The sequence below is a fragment of the Dendrobates tinctorius genome, unplaced genomic scaffold, assembly GCF_039654945.1.
Source record: "Dendrobates tinctorius isolate UK_male_01 unplaced genomic scaffold, ASM3965494v1 ptg000107l, whole genome shotgun sequence".
Lineage (NCBI taxonomy): Eukaryota > Metazoa > Chordata > Amphibia > Anura > Dendrobatidae > Dendrobates > Dendrobates tinctorius.
Window position 1 is genome coordinate 44959411 of NW_027361775.1, and position 22701 is coordinate 44982111.

The window sequence follows — 22701 nt, forward strand, 5'->3', positions numbered from 1 at the left end:
GGGGGCTATCTATTCCTTTGGGGGTCTACTTTGGGGGTCTACTCTGGGGCAGTTTAACTTTCCCATTTCTCTCTTTAGGCTTAGTTAATTCTGTGGCTGTGCCAAGGTGTCTAGGGCATCGTAGGTATGTCCCACGGCTAATTCTAGTTGTGTTGTCAGTTTAGGGGTCTGCAATCCGCTAATCTGCTAACCTCTCTGGTTATCTGGTTGCCTAGTGTATTCCCTCATTATCCTCCTCGGTTACCTAATCATAACACATGGGTATGGTCGACATGGCCATATTGGGGGTTATGAAACATGTTGGTACCCAAATACCCAGGAGTATCCAATACAATATCCCTCATCCCACTTATTTCCTCACAAACAGGATCCTGGCCAGATCACCCATCCTGGGGCAGAATATGTCCACACACAGGTTGAGGTACAAGTTGCACCTCAAACACAGCAACCACCTCAAGCTGGCTTCCCGCCATCCCCACCATCAACCTACCATAACTTATAATTTTTGTTTTTGTATTTTTGCTCACGCAAAGTTATTTATTTGTTTGTCATTTTGTATTCAAAAAATGGTTTAAATATTTCTTGCCCAAATTTTATTGGGCACAAAAGCCACATGCAAATAATATGGTTTATTGTTTACAAAAGTTATATTTTAACATTATAAACAATTGAAACAATATGAATTCTGTCTGCTTTTTAATGCCGATATTGGTCAGCTTAAGATTTACACATTTTACAATATAAGGGAAACAGAACTCACACTTCAATAACAAACACGCTTTTTACTTAACAAAATAAATGCAATTTACAACATAGATATAGCATTCTCTTGCCATGGAGTAGCTCCCTCAGGTGAAACAAAATAATTAGTCAACACATCCCGCACTTTGAGTCCAGAGGGCTGACGACGGGGAGGTATCACATGTGGAATAGGCATCACAACATTTCCCAACACAACTTAATCACCATCAGATGATGAGCAATTATGTATTCTGGTGAAGTTGTGAAGGATCACACACGCTTTAATTACCTCATTAACATTAGATTCACTCAGCTGAATGGCTGACTGGAGGACACGCCATTTGGCACAAAGAATGCCAAAAGCATACTCCTCCAGTCATCGTGCGCAGGATAGGCACAAGTTAAAGATTCTGTGCCGGTGATTCAGGTTTCTACGGGGATAGGGCCTCATGTCATGACGGGTTAATTGAAAGGCCTCTTCTGAAACAAGGACATAGGGCACAGGTTCCATATTGGACCCTGGAAGCTAACGTGATGGTGGTTGGTCCAACTGATTATTCCGCAGCCGCCCACCCATAATGGAAGAATTAAAGACTCTAGTGTCTCCAGTTCTTCCATAGGCCCCAATGTCTACAATTATAAATCTGTAGTGACTGTCGACCAGGGCCAACAACACTACAGAAAAATATTGTTTATAATTATAGTATTGTAACCCTGAGTTTGGCGGCTTATGCACACGGATGTGCTTGCCATCCAGGGCTTAGTACAGTTTGGAAACTGGCAAGTCTCCTCAAAACAATGGGCTATCCGCAACCAGTCTTCTATTTTTGGCTCAGGCATGACCACTTGATGAAGCCGTGACCAGATTTCGGAATAGGTAGAGCGGACTATGCCTGATATTGAGGATTTTCCGATTAAAAATTCATGATGCACTGCCGCATATGAAAGACCAGTTGTAAGGAAGCTAAAAGTAAAATGAAAAATTAAACAATTAGATACCAATTGACATATAAAAACAATTTCACATTATTCAAAGTTAGAGTCTGTACCTAACAAGCCATGCCATAACAACATTAAAATATTTGCAATGGCTTTGTGAATTGAAAAATGGACAAATATTATTATTATTAATCACAGGTTGTATTTTGTCTTTTTTTTTTTATTAAAAAAGGTATTATGTAAGGAAAAAGATACTAAATTTTGAAACATCATCACCATACAGGAGGAGAGTACATACTGTAACGTAAGGATAAGGCGCTCCTCGGCAGAAATACACTTGCGCATCCTGGTGTCCTTAAAGTTGCTCCCAGGGCGCACTCCAACAAAAGATCAAAGATGGCAAGGCTCATGCGACAATATCGGTAAAACTTGTCAGGATGGGTCTGCAGAGATGCATAGAGATGGTGGAAATGGCCTTTAGTGAGGTGTTGCATCCTCGGATCCACAATCACTGGGTATGGCTCCCCAAAGCGTCGTGACAAAACCTAGTTGAAAAACACCAGCTCAGTTGTGTTGAAAGTAAGTCTGTCTGACATATTTCACACAAAGCAGAAATACCCCAACAAAAGCACGGCCAGAAACTGCCCATATTGGAGTGTGCCACCTGTTGTAGAGGCAATAAATAGGGTTGCTGATTATGATTTAAATTGTGAAGCCCGCAATCTATTCAGACAAAATCTGCATTCCAAAAGCCAAATAGCACTCATTTCTTTCCTCAAAGTGTACTTAAACAGTAGTGTAAAATCACATATACAGTAGTGCCAGGTGTGGTAAAAATTTCATAACAAATTGTGGTGTTAATATTCTCCTATTTCCCTTGTTTGAATTAAAACACCACTCTGGCATTATTTTTTTTCACTGCTGGAAATAGTAAAACTAATGCATGTCTCTGCTGCTAGCAATATGCTTAGAAAGTGACCTAGGGAGGTGCTGCTCCATAAAGCCCCGTTGGGTCCCAGTCCCAATGTGCTGTTAGGCATGGAGTGCATCACACTCACTTGTCAGCCACAGGCCTCCATCTTCATGACCCGCAGCATATAACTCAGAGGACTTAGGTACAAAGCAGCAATTTGAGCGGGCACCATCAATTAAATAAGCAAGGGGATCACCAGATGCATAAATTCAAACTAATACCAAACCAGAAAAAAGTACATGCATCAAAGAATTGGGATCACCACATTAATAATTTGGTTAAAAAATAACAATTTTTATTGCAAACACCACATATAGATTGTTAAAAACATTTAAAATCCCAAGCAAAAAAGGACAGAGGATTTGGGTCCAAAGAAAATAAGAGTAAAATCCTCAAAAAAGATCCCACAGCTTGCAATGTGTCATCTTTTCAGTTAGCCATTAAAAGGACTCTCAATTCTGAATATTTTTCACAGACAAGAGCAGTGATGAAGAAAATCTTGGTTTATTTCCAGTGGAACGAACAGTTTTTTGTGTTGGAAAACTTAAAATGATGAAACTTCTTGTGTGACACAAGGTCTTCAGCAAGCTGCATGTGAGTTGAGCAGCCATGGTTGCCTTCCTTCCAGGGCTGCCACTAGGGATTTCGGGGCCCCATACTGGCAAAATTTTCGGGGCTCCCTTGAGACTCCGCCTAGGCTCCACCCCAGCATCGCCTCCACCCCTCAAACTGTCCACAGTCCCACCGCTCTCTCTTGGAAAAATTGCACTTCTTATCAATCACACATTAACAGTTCCCATTACCAGATCAGACATCTAGCCAGTAGCTCTTGTTTTAGCCAAAATATTTTTTAAATCTGCCACCACGACAAGGTAGACTCTTTTGGCCGGACCCTACTCTAACCTATTAAACATTTGCTAAAATATCCAATACAATTTAGGGATATTTTTTATATATTTTTCAATTTTTAAAATGATCAATAATATCACATCCAAAGGGACAAATACCACCGCACCATGTCCAGACCACATGTTACCACCACATAGTGACCTATAATACCACATACATGGAGCAAATACAGCCACACCATGACCAGACCACATATTACCACCACCACAGAGACAGAATCATAGCACATACAAGGGACAAATACCACCACACCATGTCCCAACCACATATTACCACCACATGGTGACCAATAATACCACATACAAGTAACAAATACAGCCACACCATGACCAGACCACATATTACCACCAGTGACAGAATAATAGCACATACAAGGAGCAAATACCACGGCACCATTCCCAGACCACATATTACCGCCACATGGTGACTGAATACTACAATACTGATCATTAATAAAAAAAACATAATACTATCACCATAAGTGCTATTATACACAGGAGATCTGTACTTAGCATGTAGTGTCTGTGTACAGGTAATACAGTGATCACCGGTGACATTATGCACAGGACCTCTGTATATAGAGCCAGTGTACAGGTAATACAGTGATCACTGGTGACATTGTACCAAGGAACTCTGTATATAGTGTATAGGTAATACAGTGACCACTGGTGAAATTATACACAGGAGCTCTGTATATAGTGTCAGTGTACAGGTAATAAAGTGATCACTGGTGACATTATACACAGGAGCTCTGTATATAGTGTCAGTGTACAGATAACACAGTGATCACTGGTGACATTGTACAAAGGCACTCTGTATATAGTGTATAGTGTCAGTGTACAGGTAACACACTGACTCACCATTGATGTCTCTAGGTGAAGTCCTTCATCTTTGTTTTTCATCTTTCATCCAGCACACAACGCCATCACGTCTTCCAGCCAGGGCTCGTCTCTGCAGGAAATAACACAGTTATCTAGAGCTCCGCTTGCAGGACACATTACTTATTTTTTTCCCAACTTCTACACTACACCAGATGGAGAAAAAAAGGCGACATAGTGTCTCTCTGCACAGTAACAGGACCGCCCCCATTTAAAACAGTATCCTCAAAAAAATAAAATAAATACATCACTGCAGTAATAATATCCCTTAATTAGCCCCTATGGTAATAATATCCCCCATCCTGGCCCCCATGTGTCTCATTCCTGGCTTCAGCCATATTTTCTCTCATCCTGCCCTCATGAATATCCATTCTGCCTCCATATGATCTCCTGATCCTGCCCCGTCTACATCGTATCCATCATGCCCCATGATCCTGCACCATGTGTCTCCCATCCTGCCCCCTGTGTCTCACATTCTGCCCCGTCCTGTGTCTGTCATATTCTGCCCCCTCCTGTGTCTTACTGTCTCATTCTGCCCCAGTGCCTCACATTCTGCCCCTCCTGTGTCTCACTGTCACATTCTGCCCCATTCTGTGTCCTATTTTCATATTCTGCCCCTTCCTATGTCTTGCTGTCACATTCTGCCCCGTGCTTCACATTCTGCCCCTTCCTGTGTCTTGCTGTCACATTCTGCCCCATTCTGTGTCCTATTTTCACATTCTGCCCCTTCCTGTGTCTTGCTGTCACATTCTGCCCCATTCTGTGTCCTATTTTCACATTCTGCCCCTTCCTGTGTCTTGCTGTCACATTCTGCCCCGTGCTTCACATTCTGCTCCCTCCTGTGTCTCACTGTCACATTATGCCCCCTCCTGTGTCTCACTGTCACATTCTGCCCCCTCCTGTGTCTTACTGTCACATTCTGCCCCATGTCCATTCTGTCTCGTATCTCACATTCTGCCCCCTCCTGTGTCATTACTGTCACATTCTGCCCCCTCCTGTGTATCACTGTCGCATTCTGCCCCCTCCTGTGTCTGTCACATTCTGCCCCCTCCTGTGTCTGTCACATTCTGCCCCCTCCTGTGTCTCACTGTCACATTCTGCCCCATGTCTCGCATTCAGCCCCCTCCTGTGTCTCACTGTCACATTCTGCCCCCTACAGTGTCTTACTGTCACATTCTGCCCCCATGTCTTGCATTCTGCCCCCATGTCTCACTTTCTGACCCTCCTGTGTCTCACTGTCACATTCTGCCCCATCCTGTCTAAGGCTAGTTTCACACTAGCTTATTTTCCACGCAGCGCTCGGCGCCTCTAAACCCCGCCCCCTACCGGTTCCCTGCCCGCCCCATCTGGTCATCGCCGCCTACTATCACACACGGCTGCATGCGATATGCGCACCCTATCTTTAGCATAGGGTGCGCAGACCATGCGCTGGCCGTGCGCTAGTAGGATTTTAGCGTGCGCTGCGCACTTTTGAAGGTGCACCGAGCGCGCCAAAATGCAACATGGTGCGCTCGGCGGACACCGGCGCACCTTCAAAAGTGCGCAGCACACGCTAAAATCCTACTAGCGCACGGTCTGCGCACCCTATGCTAAAGATAGGGTGCACAGATCGCATGCAGCTGTGTGCGATAGTAGGCGGCGATGACCGGATGGGGTGGGCAGGGAGTGGGCGGGGGGTGGGGCTTAGCGGCGCCGAGCGCTGCGTGGCAAATAAGCTAGTGTGAAACCAGCCTTACTGGCACATTCTGCCCCCATGTCTGCATTCTGCCCCCATGTCTTACATTCTGCCCCCATCATGTCTTGCATTATGCCCCATGTCTTGCATTCTGCCCCATCATGTCTGCATTCTGCCCCATCATGTCTGCATTCTGCCCCATCATGTCTGCATTCTGCCCCCATCATGTCTTGCATTCTGCCCCATGTCTCGCATTCTGCCCCCATCATGTCTGCATTCTGCCCCATCATGTCTGCATTCTGCCCCATCATGTCTGCATTCTGCCCCCATCATGTCTTACATTCTGCCCCATGTCTCACATTCTGCCCCATCATGTCTGCATTCTGACCCCATCATGTCTGCATTCTGCCCCCATCATGTCTTGCATTCTGCCCCCATCATGTCTTGCATTCTGCCCCATCATGTCTTGCATTCTACCCCCATCATGTCTTACATTCTGCCCCATCATGTCTGCATTCTGCCCCCATCATGTCTGCATTCTGCCCCCATCATGTCTGCATTCTGCCCCCATGTCTTGCAGTCTGCCCCCATCATGCCTGCATTCTGCCCCATCATGTCCTGCATTCTGCCCCATCATGTCTGCCCCCATGTCTTGCATTCTGCCCCATCATGTCTGCATTCTGCCCCCATCATGTCTGCATTCTGCCCCCATGTCTTGCATTCTGCCCCATCATGTCTGCATTCTGCCCCATGTCTTGCATTCTGCCCCCATCATGTCTTGCATTATGCCCCATGTCTTGCATTCTGCTCCCATCATGTCTGCATTCTGCCCCATGTCTGCACTCTGCCCCCATCATGTCTTGCATTCTGCCCCATCATGTCTGCATTCTGCCCCATCATGTTTTGCATTCTGCCCCCATCATGTCTGCATTCTGCCCCCATCATGTTTGCATTATGCCCCCATCATGTCTTGCATTCTGCCCCATCATGTCTTGCATTCTGCCCCATCATTTCTGCATTCTTCCCCCATCATGTCTGCATTCTGCCCCATCATGTCTGCATTTTGCTCCATCATGTCTGCATTCTGCCCCATCATGTTTTGCATTCTGCCCCCATCATGTCTGCATTCTGCCCCCATCATGTTTGCATTCTGCCCCATCATGTCTTGCATTCTGCCCCATCATGTCTTGCATTCTGCCCCATCATTTCTGCATTCTTCCCCCATCATGTCTGCATTCTGCCCCATCATGTCTGCATTTTGCTCCATCATGTCTGCATTCTGCCCCATCATGTCTTGCATTCTGCCCCATCATGTCTGCATTCTGCCCCATCATGTCTTGCATTCTGCCCCATGTCTGCATTCTGCCCCATCATGTCTTGCATTCTGCCCCCATCAAGTCTTGCATTCTGCCTATCATGTCCAGCATTCTGCCCCCATCATGTCTTGCATTCTGCCCCCATCATGTCTGCATCCTGCACCATGTCTTGCATTCTGCCCCATCATGTCTGCATTCTACTCCCATCATGTCTGCATTCTGCCCCCATGTCTTGCATTCTGCCCCCATTTCTCCATATTTGCCCCTGTGTGTCTCCAATCCTGCCCTCAAGTCTCAATTCTGCCAGGGAAACATATTGCCCCTTTCAATAATAAAATAAAATAAAATAAAAACTTTTTTCTTACCTGGCCTCGCTCCTGCATTGAAGATGGAGCTGCAGCTGTGTGAGCTGATCTGAAAGGACCTGTGGTGATGACGTCACCACAGGTCCTTCAGCTCTTCTGTAGCTCTGATGGCCGCTTTGGCGGCTCTGCTGATGTGTGCGCTGCAGGCCCGGCCGCAGCGCACACTTGGGGCCCGATGACTGGAAGCACAGGAGCGAGGCCCCTGATCTGCGGGGCCCCCTTCTGTACTGCTGTTCACAGGGCCCCATACAGCAGTAAGGGCTGTCATGATCTGATGGTGGCCCTGCTTCCTTCTCCAGAGCCAGTACAGCTCAACCTTTTCTGCAGTTAGAACCTCACTGTCAAAAAATTCTGGACCCACCATAATCTCACTGAGATATCACAGCTGTCTGTTGAAAGTTGTTATTTCTGCCTCAGCAACAAGAGATTTGTTTCCTTTATATGCTATGAGTTCTTGCAGTAATGACAAGAGTGGACAGTAAAACTGCAAAGTTGATGGAGATTTGTTGTCTCTGTCAAAGTTAAATTAAATTCGTGTGGAAACCTGAAGATCTTCAGAGCATATATCACTTTGGCCATCCATCAGGCCCAATGGTAGGCCCTTGGAGTATTAATGCGTACATATGGGTTTGCTGGCAAACCAAGGTAGAGGAGTGCCAGTGCTAGAAATTCCTCGTAATCATCTCTTGGATGGCATTGTGCAAGCTAGTAGGTGCAAAATTCAACTAGATATTCCTTAAGTAGACCTAGTTCAGTTGAAAGTATGTCATCACCTATTCCAGACAGCTGGAAATCTCTTAATGCTGGCCACAATTTATCAAATATGCTTGCAATAATTAGCTTGTGAATGTGGTGCCTACACAGCAAATTCAGTAGTTCTTTCTGCAGTTCTGTTGCAAAAGGATGCATGTGTAGGGAAGTTGGACTGACGGACAGACTTGCCTGTAGTGAGAGGCAGAGGTGTAACGCATTGTAGGTGTGAAACCGCTGAGATAAAGTTTGACCATTAGAGTGCAGTGGAGAGTGTAATAGTGGGACTGAATAACTGCCATTGGTCAGAGAAACTGTCAGGTGATGGTGGGTGGAGTTACCAGAACTGGAAGTATAAAAGGCTGAGGGAAGGTTCTGGAAGGGTCAGTCAGCGACAGGAGCACAGTAGAGAGGAAGTTCTGCTGAGGAGAAAGAGACAGTAGAAAGGCTCCAGAGGGGACTGACAGTTGTGGCGGCCACGGGTGGTGGCCTGAGGACAGTAGCCGCAGACGAAGATGGCCTTGGGGTATCAAACGGACGGCGTGCTCAGACTGGTGAAGCGCTGTGGGGAAGGGGCCTAGGGCAGCCACAGTGAAAAGAGCCACGAAAGACGCCACGACTACAGTGGAAAAGAAGTGAAGGTACCCGGGCCTGTATATGGAGAAATGTGAAGCTGCTGTGGTGTATGCCTGTGGTCGACAGAAGGGCGGCCAATAAAAATGGACCTGTTGAATACAAATTCGGTCTCCGTCTCGTGTCTGTCTGCGGCAAGAAGTGGGTCACCCCCTCCAGTCGGTCACCCTACCTACATGTGGGGAAGGTGACTTGACGGACAGACGTAACTGGTAGTAGGAGGGGATGGTTTGTGTACTAGAGACGGAGATTGACAGGATAGAAGGGTGACAGCTAGAAATGGTAGATAGGAGGGTGTAGTACCGAGAAATGGCCACAAGATGGCAGGGGAGAGTAGTTGAGGACTAAACATCAGCTTACGGCTCAAGAAACGCTTAGTCATGGGGGCGGGAAGATAGGAACCCAGGAGGGGAATTCCCCAGTGAGAGAGGGGATAAATAGAACTGATTGGGGTTCCAGAGAGACTAGTCCTGGGAGGAGCTTGTTAGAAGACAGTGAAGGGAGAGGAGCTCGACCAGGGGACGTACAGCAAAGAGACTGTCAGGGGGCGGCCCTGACCCGACGGACCGCAGGACAGACGAGGCCCCGGGGGTACCGATTGGGCGACGACCTCGGGTAGGTGAAGCGCTGGCGGTAGATTGGTCTAGGACAGTCCCAGCGAAAGATAGGCGAGGGACATTACTTCGACTGGAGCAAAGATGCAGGTACCCGGGCCTGGAGACAGAGAACTGTAAAGAAGCTGCGGTGCGTGGTTGTGGTCGTCAGGAGGACGATGAATAAATCCAGAACTGTTACTATTGAAATCTGTCTCCGCCTCGTCCTTGCATCGCCTGGTGTCTGTGTCATCCAGACAGGGTAAGCAGTGGTCCACCCCCCAATCCTGGCCCCTCCCACATACACATGCACCAACCTTTGTACCATTGTTCCTACTAGTCATGTCAAATAACATAAGCTTCACTTTATCCAAGAGCTGCCAATCCTGCAGAACGTCAAATACAGCCTTAGCTTCTGCTGCTCCTGTGCTGTTAGGTACCTCTGTGACTGACAACAACTTCTCAGTTACTCTTCCTGATGCTAGTACTGCCAGTCTCTCAGCAGTTTAATTGCGGGTCAGGCTTATAAACCTGTTCACGTCCCAATGTACAGTCAGTGGACCATTGGCATCAAAGGAAGCAGTGATAGCATTTGCTGCAATATCTCAATGCTGATGATGAGCCTGTCTGCTAGATTTCCTATTCAACATGAGACTGTCTGGATCATGGCCGAGAGACTGAGGAGCAGCAGCAAGCAGGTAGGTCTCTTTTCTATCACTGGTATTAGTTCTGCAGCAACTTCCAGAGTCACAATATTGACAGATCTTATTGACTTAAGTTTCTTGGGACTAAAATGCTCTTCACCCTCATCACTATCGTTGTCAAAAGTACTGTTATCGCTGCAACTGCTACTACTACTGCAAAGTTCATCTGATGCTGTTGACTACTGAACTCACTCAGTTTCCTTTTTTCTTACTTTCTCTGCCTGTAATTCTCTTATAAATCTTCTTTCCTCCATTAAAAAATATTCAAGCTCCTTTTGACCCCCTGACCAAATAAAAATTACATCATCAATGAACCATTGCCAGAGTACCAGGCCGGCACGCAGGCCTCCCGTGGGATAGATGGTCTCCTCTTCCCATCTACCCACATATAGGTTAGCACAGCTGGGTGCGAACCTGGTACCCATAGTAGTACCCCACAGCTGGGAGTAGTAGTGCATCTCATATTTAAAATAATTGTGAGTAAGTATAAAAGACATACAATTTTTTAAATACTCAATTTGTCCTTCTGGTAATAAACTGTGCTTGGTTAAAAAATGTGTGGCTGAATTGCAACCCTTATCATGTTGGATGACAGTGTAAATAAAGAGAAGCAATATCCAGTGTCCCCATGATATAATAGTCCTGTCAGGGGGTCAAAAGGAGCTTGAATATTTTTTAATGGATTTAAATAAAAATGAATATTTTTTAAACTTTTCCTCTACTATTAGCTCCAATACTGTTAATTTTTTAGACCTGACCATTTTTATTGAAGACAACAAAATTCAAACACGTACTTTTAAAAAAAACCACGGATTCCAATAGCTATATCCCATAGACAGTTGCTACCTTCCAAGCTGGCTATTAAACGTACCAAAGAGCCAATTTACTAGGATTCGCCGCAATTACTCAAAAGTGCAGGATTTTGACTTGGAAGCAGGTATTCTTAAAAAACTATTTTTAGAGAAGGGCTACAATGAGGATCTGTTGGAAGAAGCCAAATGTTTAGTAAGAGATAAATCAGTAAAAAGCCTTTTAGAAATTGATTCCTCTGATATGGGTAGTACCACCAGTGAATCTTTACATAAAACTTACGAAGATTTTATTCCCATTGTTTCAGAATATAATTCAAATTCCCATATTTTAACTAAAATAGTTAAAAAACACTGGAATCTTTTAAGGGAGGACAAAATTTGGGGAGCAATTATCCCACAAGGCCCAAGATTTGTATACAGAAAGGCACGTAATCTTAAGAGCATTATTGCTCCTAGCGTGCCCTCAAACTGTATAAAAAAAATCCATCTTACCTTTTTTAGAAAACCTAAAAGGTTTTTTTCCTTGCAGAAATTGTTGTATTTGCCGTCAAACAAAAACTGCCAAACAAACAATTGTGGTAGAAGGCAATAAGGAATATGCTATTGAGGACTGTATTATTTGCGCCACAGAGAGTGTCATTTATATGATAAAATGTCCCTGGAAAAAAATCTATGTAGGGCGCACCAAACGGCCATTAAAAACAAGGATTAGTGAACACATCCGGAACATAAAAAAGAAATTCATGGGCCATCCTCTATCAAGCCATTTTGCAAAACATCATGAAGGATCAGTGTCAAATATGTCGGTTATAGGTTTAGAACTTGTTCATAAATGGGCATGTAAAGGAGACCATGTAAAACTCATGTCCCGTGCCGAATCACGCTGGATGTTTATGCTTGATACTCTCATCCCTAAAGGGTTAAACAGAGAGATTGAACTATTTGGTTTCTACTAAGGATCATAAGCAGCTTGACCTTTCTTTTTCTTTTTTTCAATTTACATAATTATAGCAGGTGTATATATATATACTGTATACAGTGGGGCAAAAAAGTATTTAGTCAGTCAGCAATAGTGCAAGTTCCACCACTTAAAAAGATGAGAGGCGTCTGTAATTTACATCATAGGTAGACCTCAACTATGGGAGACAAACTGAGAAAAAAAAATCCAGAAAATCACATTGTCTGCTTTTTTTCATTTTATTTGCATATTATGGTGGAAAATAAGTATTTGGTCAGAAACAAGCAATCAAGATTTCTGGCTCTCACAGACCTGTAACTCCTTCTTTAAGAGTCTCCTCTTTCCTCCACTCATTACCTGTAGTAATGGCACCTGTTTAAACTTGTTATCAGTATAAAAAGACACCTGTGCACACCCTCAAGCAGTCTGACTCCAAACTCCACTATGGTGAAGACCAAAGAGCTGTCAAAGGACACCAGAAACAAAATTGTAGCCCTGCACCAGGCTGGGAAGACTGAATCTGCAATAGCCAACCAGCTTGGAGTGAAGAAATCAACTGTGGGAGCAATAATTAGAAAATGGAAGACATACAAGACCACTGATAATCTCCCTCGATCTGGTGCTCCACGCAAAATCCCACCCCGAGGGGTCAGAATGATCACAAGAAAGGTGAGCAAAAATCCCAGAACCACGCGGGGGACCTAGTGAATGAACTGCAGAGAGCTGGGACCAATGTAACAAGGCCTACCATAAGTAACACACTACGCCACCATGGACTCATCCTGCAGTGCCAGACGTGTCCCACTGCTTAAGCCTGTACATGTCCGGGCCCGTCTGAAGTTTGCTAGAGAGCATTTGGATGATCCAGAGGAGTTTTGGGAGAATGTCCTATGGTCTGATGAAACCAAACTGGAACTGTTTGGTAGAAACACAACTTGTCGTGTTTGGAGGAAAAAGAATACTGAGTTGCATCCATCAAACACCATACCTACTGTAAAGCATGGTGGTGGAAACATCATGCTTTGGGGCTGTTTCTCTGCAAAGGGGCCAGGACGACTGATCCGGGTACATGAAAGAATGAATGGGGCCATGTATCGTGAGATTTTGAGTGCAAACCTCCTTCCATCAGCAAGGGCATTGAAGATGAAACGTGGCTGGGTCTTTCAACATGACAATGATCCAAAGCACACCGCCAGGGCAACGAAGGAGTGGCTTCGTAAGAAGCATTTCAAGGTCCTGGAGTGGCCTAGCCAGTCTCCAGATCTCAACCCTATAGAAAACCTTTGGAGGGAGTTGAAAGTCCGTGTTGCCAAGCGAAAAGCCAAAAACATCACTGCTCTAGAGGAGATCTGCATGGAGGAATGGGCCAAGATACCAACAACAGTGTGTGGCAACCTTGTGAAGACTTACAGAAAACGTTTGACCTCTGTCATTGCCAACAAAGGATATATCACAAAGTATTGAGATGAAATTTTGTTTCTGACCAAATACTTATTTTCCACCATAATATGCAAATAAAATGAAAAAAAAACAGACAATGTGATTTTCTGGATTTTTTTTTCTCAGTTTGTCTCCCATAGTTGAGGTCTACCTATGATGTAAATTACAGACGCCTCTCATCTTTTTAAGTGGTGGAACTTGCACTATTGCTGACTGACTAAATACTTTTTTGCCCCACTGTATATATAGTGCCAAGATCGCCAGTGGGACCATATCCCTGAGGAAGGAGACAGGAGTCTCTGAAACGCATCGGATAGCTTTTTTGGTCCATTCTGTTATCCATAGTGGCTGCAGTCCAGCACATCATGTGCCTCTGATGTCATGCAGGTCCTGTGCTGACGAGCACAGCGTGACGGTCGGGCACAGCGTTCAGTGGAGCGCCCTCACTCGCCAGGGCCGTGGGGTACTCGGTACCGGGCCGATTGATCTTCTCAACAGTAGTTGTCACGGCAGCAGTGACCCGGTCCGTGGCCCTGGGGCTCCATTGCAAAAGGGGTTGTTTCAGTGTGCTTATGGTGGAGAAAGTTTATAAGTGATTCGTGACGCCACCTGTGGTGTTCGGCAAATGTTAAGCCGACGCTGCAGACAGATTCTCTGGGACAGATGGTGTAGTGCAGCAATGATGTTATAGCCCTCCACAGGCAGGGCTGTAGTCCCAGGGCAGTGTAGGTGAAGTGACACTGAGATGGTGTAGTGTCGGGCGCAGGAGGGATGTAGCGGTGCCGGGCAGGCTGGTGCAGGAATAAGTGGAGGACACCAGGGCATGTAGTTCCAAAGCTTTACACACAGTCTGTTGTGGTACAGGTGTCTGCATCTGTGCCATGTCCTCCGGGTCAGGAGCTCAGCCAACTTCCAGGCAAGATGAAGTACTTCTTTCCAACATTCCGCCAACATATGTGCCTTTTCTGAAGGTCTCCCTCTTAGCGCCTTTGGGTGAAGTACTCACACTACTGAGTTACACTGGAGTTCCCCTGTCAGATGTTCCTATGAACTCTACTTGTATGGCAGACAGCTGTTGCCTACTTCGGGGACTCCTTCTACCTAGTCCCGGCTCACACACCTTGCTGTTGTGCCCCCAAGTCTGGTGTGGGAATAAAGTGGTCACTACTTCTATTCCACCGGTGTCTGCTGCAGGACCATTAGTATCCATACAACCTCGGGGACCGGACCCCGGCCTTGCGCTTAGAACTTGGGAATTCTCCTCTAAATCTGGTCCTTGTTTTCTTATTCTCTTCACGTTCCGTATCAATCCTTTCTTTCTTATGGCGAGTCAGGCTTTTATCAATGTTCCTTTCTTGTGCCAGCGGACCCAGATCACTGAGGTCGGCTGCAGCACTTCTCATCCATCCCACTCAGGGGATCTCCTTTCACAGACTGACCTCGTCAGACTCCTGTGACTAACTAACTAACTCAATCCTATCCTCTTCCCGCTCTTTTAGTGCAAACTAAACTCCACCTGCCTCCCAGCACGCTTCGTGTTCCAAGCAGGGAGCCACCAAAGGGTGCTTTGCTACACTACTATGTTGTGTGGGATGCAGGTGTTGGAGTGTGATCAGGTGTCTCCACCTTACCTGGATAGTGGGGTACCACACCTCACGAGGAGGTGCAGTACCTCTGTGGCGACTGAACCCTCAGGGGCGCCACATCAGCACACACAACTTTTTTCAGCCTGCATATAGAGCTTGCTGCCACCGGCTGGGGCAGCACCGCTACCGTGACTATTGCAAGCGATAAGGAGAAAGGAATCATTTGGTTATTTAACAGAGGAGTGATATTGATCCTGAAAGGACCTGTGGAACATGTAACTTGGAATCAGCGGCGGCTTCATTCAAGTGTGTAGCCGCCTACTTCACTTGTTGCAGCTGTAGGGAAGGTGACCTGATGGACGGACTTGTCAGAATAGAGAAACGAAGGTTTGCACAGTTTAGACAGGTGTCAGTTGCTACAGTGGGGAAACAGCTGAGAAAGTGTAGTGGATGTGCAGTACCTTGGGTTGATCATTAGAGGGCAGGGAGGAGTGTGAGCATAGGACTTGACATCAGCTTAGGGCTTAGGAAACCGTTGGTCATGGGGGGCAGAGTTACAGGGAACCGGGAATGATATAAATTTGACAGGAGGGTTCCAGAAAGTTCCAGTCCCCAGGGGGAGCTCCAGTGACAGGAGAACTACGACAGTTTGTGCTCTGTGAGGAAAACCAAACCAGGGGGACTGAGGAGAGAGAATGTCGGGGGGGTGGTCCTGACAGGAAGAACCGCAGTATAGACGAGGCACTGGGTGTGGGACACCGAATTTGGAACGACGAAACTGACCAGTAAAGTGCTGATGGTGTACGGGCCTAAGGCGGCCACAGTGACTGAGCTGACAGGATCGTCACAGAGTGAAAAAGGGGCGGTATGTATAAATGCATCCCTGGTGTAAAGTACGGTGTGTGAAGTGGCCCTGGACACGGAGGGCCATGAGAAAGATATTGCGGTGTGCTGTGAGGGCCATCAGTCAGACGGTGGAAAATAAACTTGGACCTGTTGGACCCGAAACTTGCCTCTATTTTGTGTCTGTACGTCACTGCACGGTATACAGAGGGACCACCCCCCAGCCCGGCCCACCGACTCTACACTTGGCGTCATGAACAGGATCGCCGCCGCTAATGTGTCATCTTCTGCGGCAGGCCTGCCCTAAAGAATGGAGAAAGACTTGGACTACACTGCTTAGATTACAAACACCTGTGGAATACAAATTACCCACCTGTGGATTATAAATTGGGAGTGCTGTGGCGTATCTGTGTCGTCAGCAGAAGATCCGGAGAGGTACCAGGACTGGTGCAAGATGGTGGTGCTGCTTCAGTGCAGAGGAGAGTTCCATGTGTTTGCTGTTGTTTCCAATGGACTGGGGCCCACTCCTACGTACCCCTGGAGCCAGCAATATGTACCAGGAGGCCGGCGCTCCCATGTACTGGACCCTGACAAGTGGGTGGAAAGGTCTGCCATCGCCCCACCCAGCAGAGGGAGTGGCATAGGGAGAAAGTTTGGCTGCGGCTGTCAGGCGCCATTCGAGTGCTGCCCATCAGACGATATGAGACGCTGTGGATGTCAGGGCATCGGGCGCCTAGAGTGGCGGTGGCGTCGGGAGGTCGAGTCATGCCAGGAAACGTTCCCCTCAGGGCCACGGGCAGGCAGCTGATGGTGAGTGAAGGAGCGGAGCCTGTGCGGAACCACCGGGAGCGGCCACCTAAGTTACAGGCGGAGAGCCTCCCTGCGGAGCCCCTGATAGCCCCGCCAGAAGGCGGGATGAAGAGCGGAGACTGTGGGAGGAGCCTCGTGATGAGGAAACGGAGGCCATGGTGCCGGGGAAGGTGAGAGTTCCCCCGGCCCCGACAGTGGCTCCGCAAGCGGCCTCTACCATTCGGCCGCAGCGCGCGGCATCCTGTGTCCCCGAGAGCCCGGCCAAGGAGGGCCCTACCATATACGCGGAACTGAGCAGGGCCTCCGCTCCTGGTCCTGAACCACTCCACTCGGTGGCACCACACCCGGTGTCGCCAGTGCGGAGTCTGACCGTAGGTGACACTGTTGCATCCCCTCTGCCGCTAGCGACCGCATCTTCAAAGGCGGCCGCTGCCCCGGCTCCGGATGAAATTTCAGATGCGGCCTACCCTGCGGCCGCGGCTGCTATGCCGGCACTGGAATCGACTGCGGCCTGTGTGATAGGCGCTGTGGCCCAATCTCCTAAGAACACGGCCGCTCCCATCTGCCACCCGGCCCCAGCGGCTGCTGGGCCACTGACATCATTGGCCGCCTCTGTCCCGCTCCCTTGTTCGGTGGAGTCCCGCCCACCGGACTCCTGAGCCTGTAGTGTGCCCTCTGTTTGGGTCGCAGAGGTTGTAAAGAAGAAGAAGGCCTGGGAGCAGGAGATATGGAACCAGCTCCACGCAGGGGGAGAGGCTGGAATGGCGGCTAAGAGGTCTAAGGGACGGCTGGTGTACACCAACATCGCTCAAGGATACGGCTTTATTCGGGATGAGACTGGCCAGAAAGTTTATGTAAATGTGGCTTCAATTCATCACGGCCGGGCTTTGAAAGAAGGAGACTATGTGTCTTACTACAAAGAGTACTGTCCCCGCGGTTATTATGCGGTGGCCGTACTGGCGGAGCCTGAAAGATGTGAACCCCCGTAAACAGGACTTGTGTGGACACCCTCTGTATTCTAGGAGCTCCACGGCTGTGGAGCCCCTCACGACTGACCGCTAGGAGGCGGAGTGAACTGTCGGGAGTTCGTAGCACTGTTGTGCAAGTTATAAGGACAGTTGTATGTAGAGGAAATTTTCTTTTGTTGTTTATCTGTTGTTTTTATTTTCTTTTTCTTTCCTTCTCCGTTCTGTGTACCTTTTCTAGGAAAGTACACGTACTGTAGATATGTTTACCTGACAGAGCGGGGATACAAAGAAACGAGGGAGTGTCCATGTCCAAGGAAGGGGTGGGGAAAGAAGATATGCAATGTTATATTGTTATAGGTTGGTTTTAAAAGCAAAGGAAAATGAAAAAAAAAATTATAAAAAATGGGGTACTTGTGATATTATAAAGTTGTTTTGTTGTATAATATGCACAAGAAAAATGCAACAGGTCCAGGTAAGGGAAGGTCTGTGTGACCAAAGGGAAGTGTGAGATCCGAAAGGGGTCTATGTGTGGAGAAGGTCTGGGAGACCAAGACGCCGACCATGACATGTAACTGAAAGAAGGGTAAATGAGATGGAAGACATGAGAAAGACAGCCATCCTAGGTCAGGTCCCCAACACCACGGACACCCCTGAAGAAGAAAGATGGACGCCGGCAATGATCTGGTAGGTGTGAGGCCTCGATCATGGCGTACCGGACAGTGGAAGGTGACAGAAGGGGAGAGTAGGGGAAGGTACATGCCATAGAGAGAATATGGGTGTACCTAGCCCAATTTGAAAGACGTTGTCATGTGGTGTGTGCACTGGTGAGTAGCAGTAGGCTGCTCAGAGCATGGTGCTCCCAGTATGGTTCGGCCCCCGCGGGTAGTGGGTTTGGCCCAACAACTGGTCCGACAACAGAGTGTAGGTGAAGCTTCAGAACGACGAAGGCAGGGATTACGATTGTCGAGGATGACAATAGACAAAGGAAGGGAGAGTGTAGGGAAGGTGACCTGACGGACGGACGGACTTGTCAGAATAGAGAAAGGAAGGTTTGCACAGTTTAGACAGGTGTCAGTTACTACTGTGGGGAAAGAGCTGAGAAAGTGTAGTGGACTTGCAGTACCTTGGGTTGACCATTAGAGGGCAGGGAGGAATGTGAGCAAAGTACTTGACATCAGCTTAGGGCTTAGGAAACCGTTGGTCATAGGGGCGGAGTTACAGGAAACCGGGAATTATATAAATTTGACAGGAGGGTTCCATAAAGTTCCAGTCCCCAGAGGGAGCTCCAGTGACAGGAGAACTACGACAGTTTGTGCACTGTGAGGAAAACCAAACCAGGGGGACTGAGGAGAGAGAACGTCAGGGGGGTGGTCCTGACAGGAAGAACCGCAGTATAGACGAGGCACTGGGTGTGGGACACCGTATTTGGAACGACGAAACTGACCAGTAAAGTGCTGATGGTGTACAGGCCTAAGGCAGCCACAGTGACTGAGCTGACAGGATCGTCACAGAGTGAAAAAGGGGCGGTACGTATAAATACGTTCCTGGTGTAAAGTACAGTGTGTGAAGCATCCCTGGACATGGAGGGCCGTGAGAAAGATATCGCGGTGTGCTGTGAGGGCCGTCAGTCGGACGGTGGAAAATAAACTTGGACCTGTTGCACCCGAAAATTGCCTCTATTTTGTGTCTGTACGTCACTGCGCGGTATACAGAGGGACCATCCCCCAGCTCGGCCCACCGACTCTACACAGCCTCAAGCCTTACTACTGGATGAGGTAACTTTGATCCATGTGCAATATCTGTTACCGGGCACCTTGATTTCAGACTGAGTTTATTTATTTATTTTTTTTTGTGGTAGTTTAACCCCTACTGCAGTAGGAGACAGGATCTATGTGCAATATCTGCTACTGGGCACCTTGATTCCAGACTGAGTTCATTCCTTTTTTTTTTTCTGTGTGGTAGTTTTACCCCTACTGCATTAGGAGACAAGATCCAAAGGGATTTATATGACTAGTTTTGTGCTAACTATACTGTTTGTCCTAATTTGGTTATTCATTACTGGCTCATATATTTGTTTTTCCATTTTATTTTACGGTGACTCCAAGCACAATAGTAATATTTTTTAGTTCTATTGATTTTATTCTGACACTGACAGTGACTGGTGTATTTTACATATGCTGCTGGAGTCCGTGTGTATACTTGAGCGCCACTGATTGTTTGCATTATTAAGCACTGGTATATGTTGGTTGAGATTCTGTACAGTGCAGAAAATAAAACCTGGCCAACATCTGACAAATTGACGGCAGCTTAGAACTGGTAATACTGCCTGCTATCCCTCCAATTAAAAACATTCCTCTAACACTACAACTTGAAGACGCCATTTTTTTTCCAACAGTGACTAAATAGGAAACTTAAAACCACATTAAAGTTTGATACGTTGCTGCTAGATATTCTGATGAGAAGAAGAGGGCTATCATTATTTGAGCCACAATTTGCTTTGCAAAAGAGGTTTGCATCACGTCTGGGTATTCTTCTTACAGGTCAGGATGTGACGTGTCCCTGGTGTCCTTAGACTGCTCTTTGGTCTTGGCTATGGTGTAGAGGTTGCAGTGTGTGGACAGGCGTCTTGTATACAGGTAACAAGATCAAACAGGTGCAATTACCGTATATACTCGAGTATAAGCCGAGATATATGAAAACGCCCCCTCAGCTTGTACTCGAGTGAGGGTCCAGAAGATGGAGGGGGAGAAGCAGCGATGGAGCAGCGGGTCACAGGAGGCAGGAGTCAGCTGCTGTGGCTAAACTCTGTGCCTGCTGCTAAAGAGAAATGAATATTCACTGCACTGGCTGTGACTATTCATTTCTCTGTAATAGTGTGCATAGTGTCAGCTGCAGCAGCCGGCTCCAGCAGCTGCCGGGTGGTCACGAGTGCCCACTACTTAAGAGAAATGAATATTTACCTCTCTCCACTCCCATGGGCATGGATAGAGGTGAATTTTCATTTCTCTTAAGTAGCAGGCACATGTGACACTGTGAGCGCTACTTCACAGCAATGAATACTCACTGCCCTCCACTCACATAGTTCTTGTATGTGAAGTGGTGAGCAGTGCATGATATCTCTGCCATGTGCTGCTTACAAGCATAAAGCAGCTGCTGGCACCAGAACAAGAACGGATGGAGGTAAGTTTAGTGGTTTATTTGTTTATGTTTTTGATGGGGGCCATACATATAAGGTTAGGGACGGGGGTCAATCATACCAGGATGAGGATGGGGCCATGCATACAAGGATAGGGATGGAGCCATACATACAAGGATAGGGATGGGGCCATGCATACAAGGATAGGGATGGGGCCATGCACACAAGGATAGGGATGAGATCATGCATACATTCATAGGGATGGGGCCATGCATTCAAGGATAGGGATATGGAGCCATGCATACCAGCATAGGGATGAAGCCATGCATACAAGGATAGGGATGAGGATGAGGAACCATGCATGCCAGGAGGGGGATGAGGAGCCATGCATACAAGGATAGCGATAAGGAGCCATGCATACAAGGATAGGGATGAGGAGTTATGCATACAAGGATAGGAATGAGACGACAATGCATACCAGGCTTATACTCGAGTCAATAAGTTTTCCCAGTTTTTTTGTGGTAAAATCAGATGCCTTGGCTTATACTTCGGTCGGCTTATACTTGAGTATATACGTAATATAGTTAATGCGTGCAGGGTAGGAGGGCTTCTTAAAAAAAAAATAATAGGTCTGAGAGAGCCAGAATTCTTGCTGGTTGGTAGGTGATCAAATATTCATTTCATGCAATAAAACACAAATTAATTATTTAAAAATCATACAATGTGAATTTCTGTGTTTCATTTTTAGATTCTGTCTCTCACAGTTGAAGTGTACCTATGATAAAAATTACAGACCTCTACATTATTTGTAGTTGGGAAAAACTTGCAAAATCGGCAATGCATCAAATACTTAATTCAGCAATGTATGTAGTTTTGCAATTAAACTAGAATATAAAGTTGCATTAAACAGTACAAAGATTTTAAATCTATTTTTCATGAAAGTAACAATGAACAGAAAAAAATGTGGAAAACTGATTCAATGCTGGCTCTAAAAGCTATTATGTCATGTGCACACTGTGACAGGGTCACTGGCACTTTATGTGAGGGGAGATATGTGTCACAGAGACTGCTTACCTCCGTGATGTAGAATCCCATGTTTCTTTTCAGCATGCTATGTGCTGAAGGAGTTAAGCGGCCATGTTATGTTCGGATTTTTAGGAGAGTAGGTAAGAGATGGACGGGACGCCTACTCACCAGATTTCCACCTCAAGGGTGTGGCTGAGGGAATAAATGTCCAGCCAGTTTTTTTTCTCTATGTTGTGTGGCGGTAGGAAGCCTCCTGACTGCGAGCTCCTGAGACAACTGCTATATGTGTTGTTCCAGAGTACATTGACAGGACTGTATCTGAACTTTTTATTTTCATTTTAGCCTGACAGGCTGTTTTCTGTTACCAGTTTGGGATTTTTGGTTTATGACGCAAGAAACCACCCAAAGACTTTAACCACATGTGATCCTGTGTCTACCTCGAGGAGGTCAGTATTTTACCTCAGTATTTGTAAGTCAAAACCACGAGTGAGTGAGAAATACAGACGTTGTGATGTGTTTCTATTATACTTTTCCACTGATTGTTCCACTCCTGATTTTGGCGTACAGATACTGAGGTAAAAAAAAACTCACCAAATACTGAACGTGTGCCTCACTGCAATCAAAGGCTTGCAATGTACCACATAGC

General features: G+C 46.7%; 1 long non-coding RNA gene across 1 annotated transcript; it reads right to left on the bottom strand.

The window, feature by feature from the left end:
• Positions 1 to 695: 695 nt before the first annotated feature.
• Positions 696 to 22180, bottom strand: LOC141100784 (uncharacterized). The gene is made up of 3 exons (XR_012234776.1): positions 22104 to 22180; positions 1979 to 2225; positions 696 to 1705 (listed from the first exon to the last, which is right to left on the bottom strand). It is a non-coding gene; the product is annotated as an uncharacterized lncRNA (long non-coding RNA).
• Between the last annotated feature and the right edge of the window lie 521 nt (positions 22181 to 22701).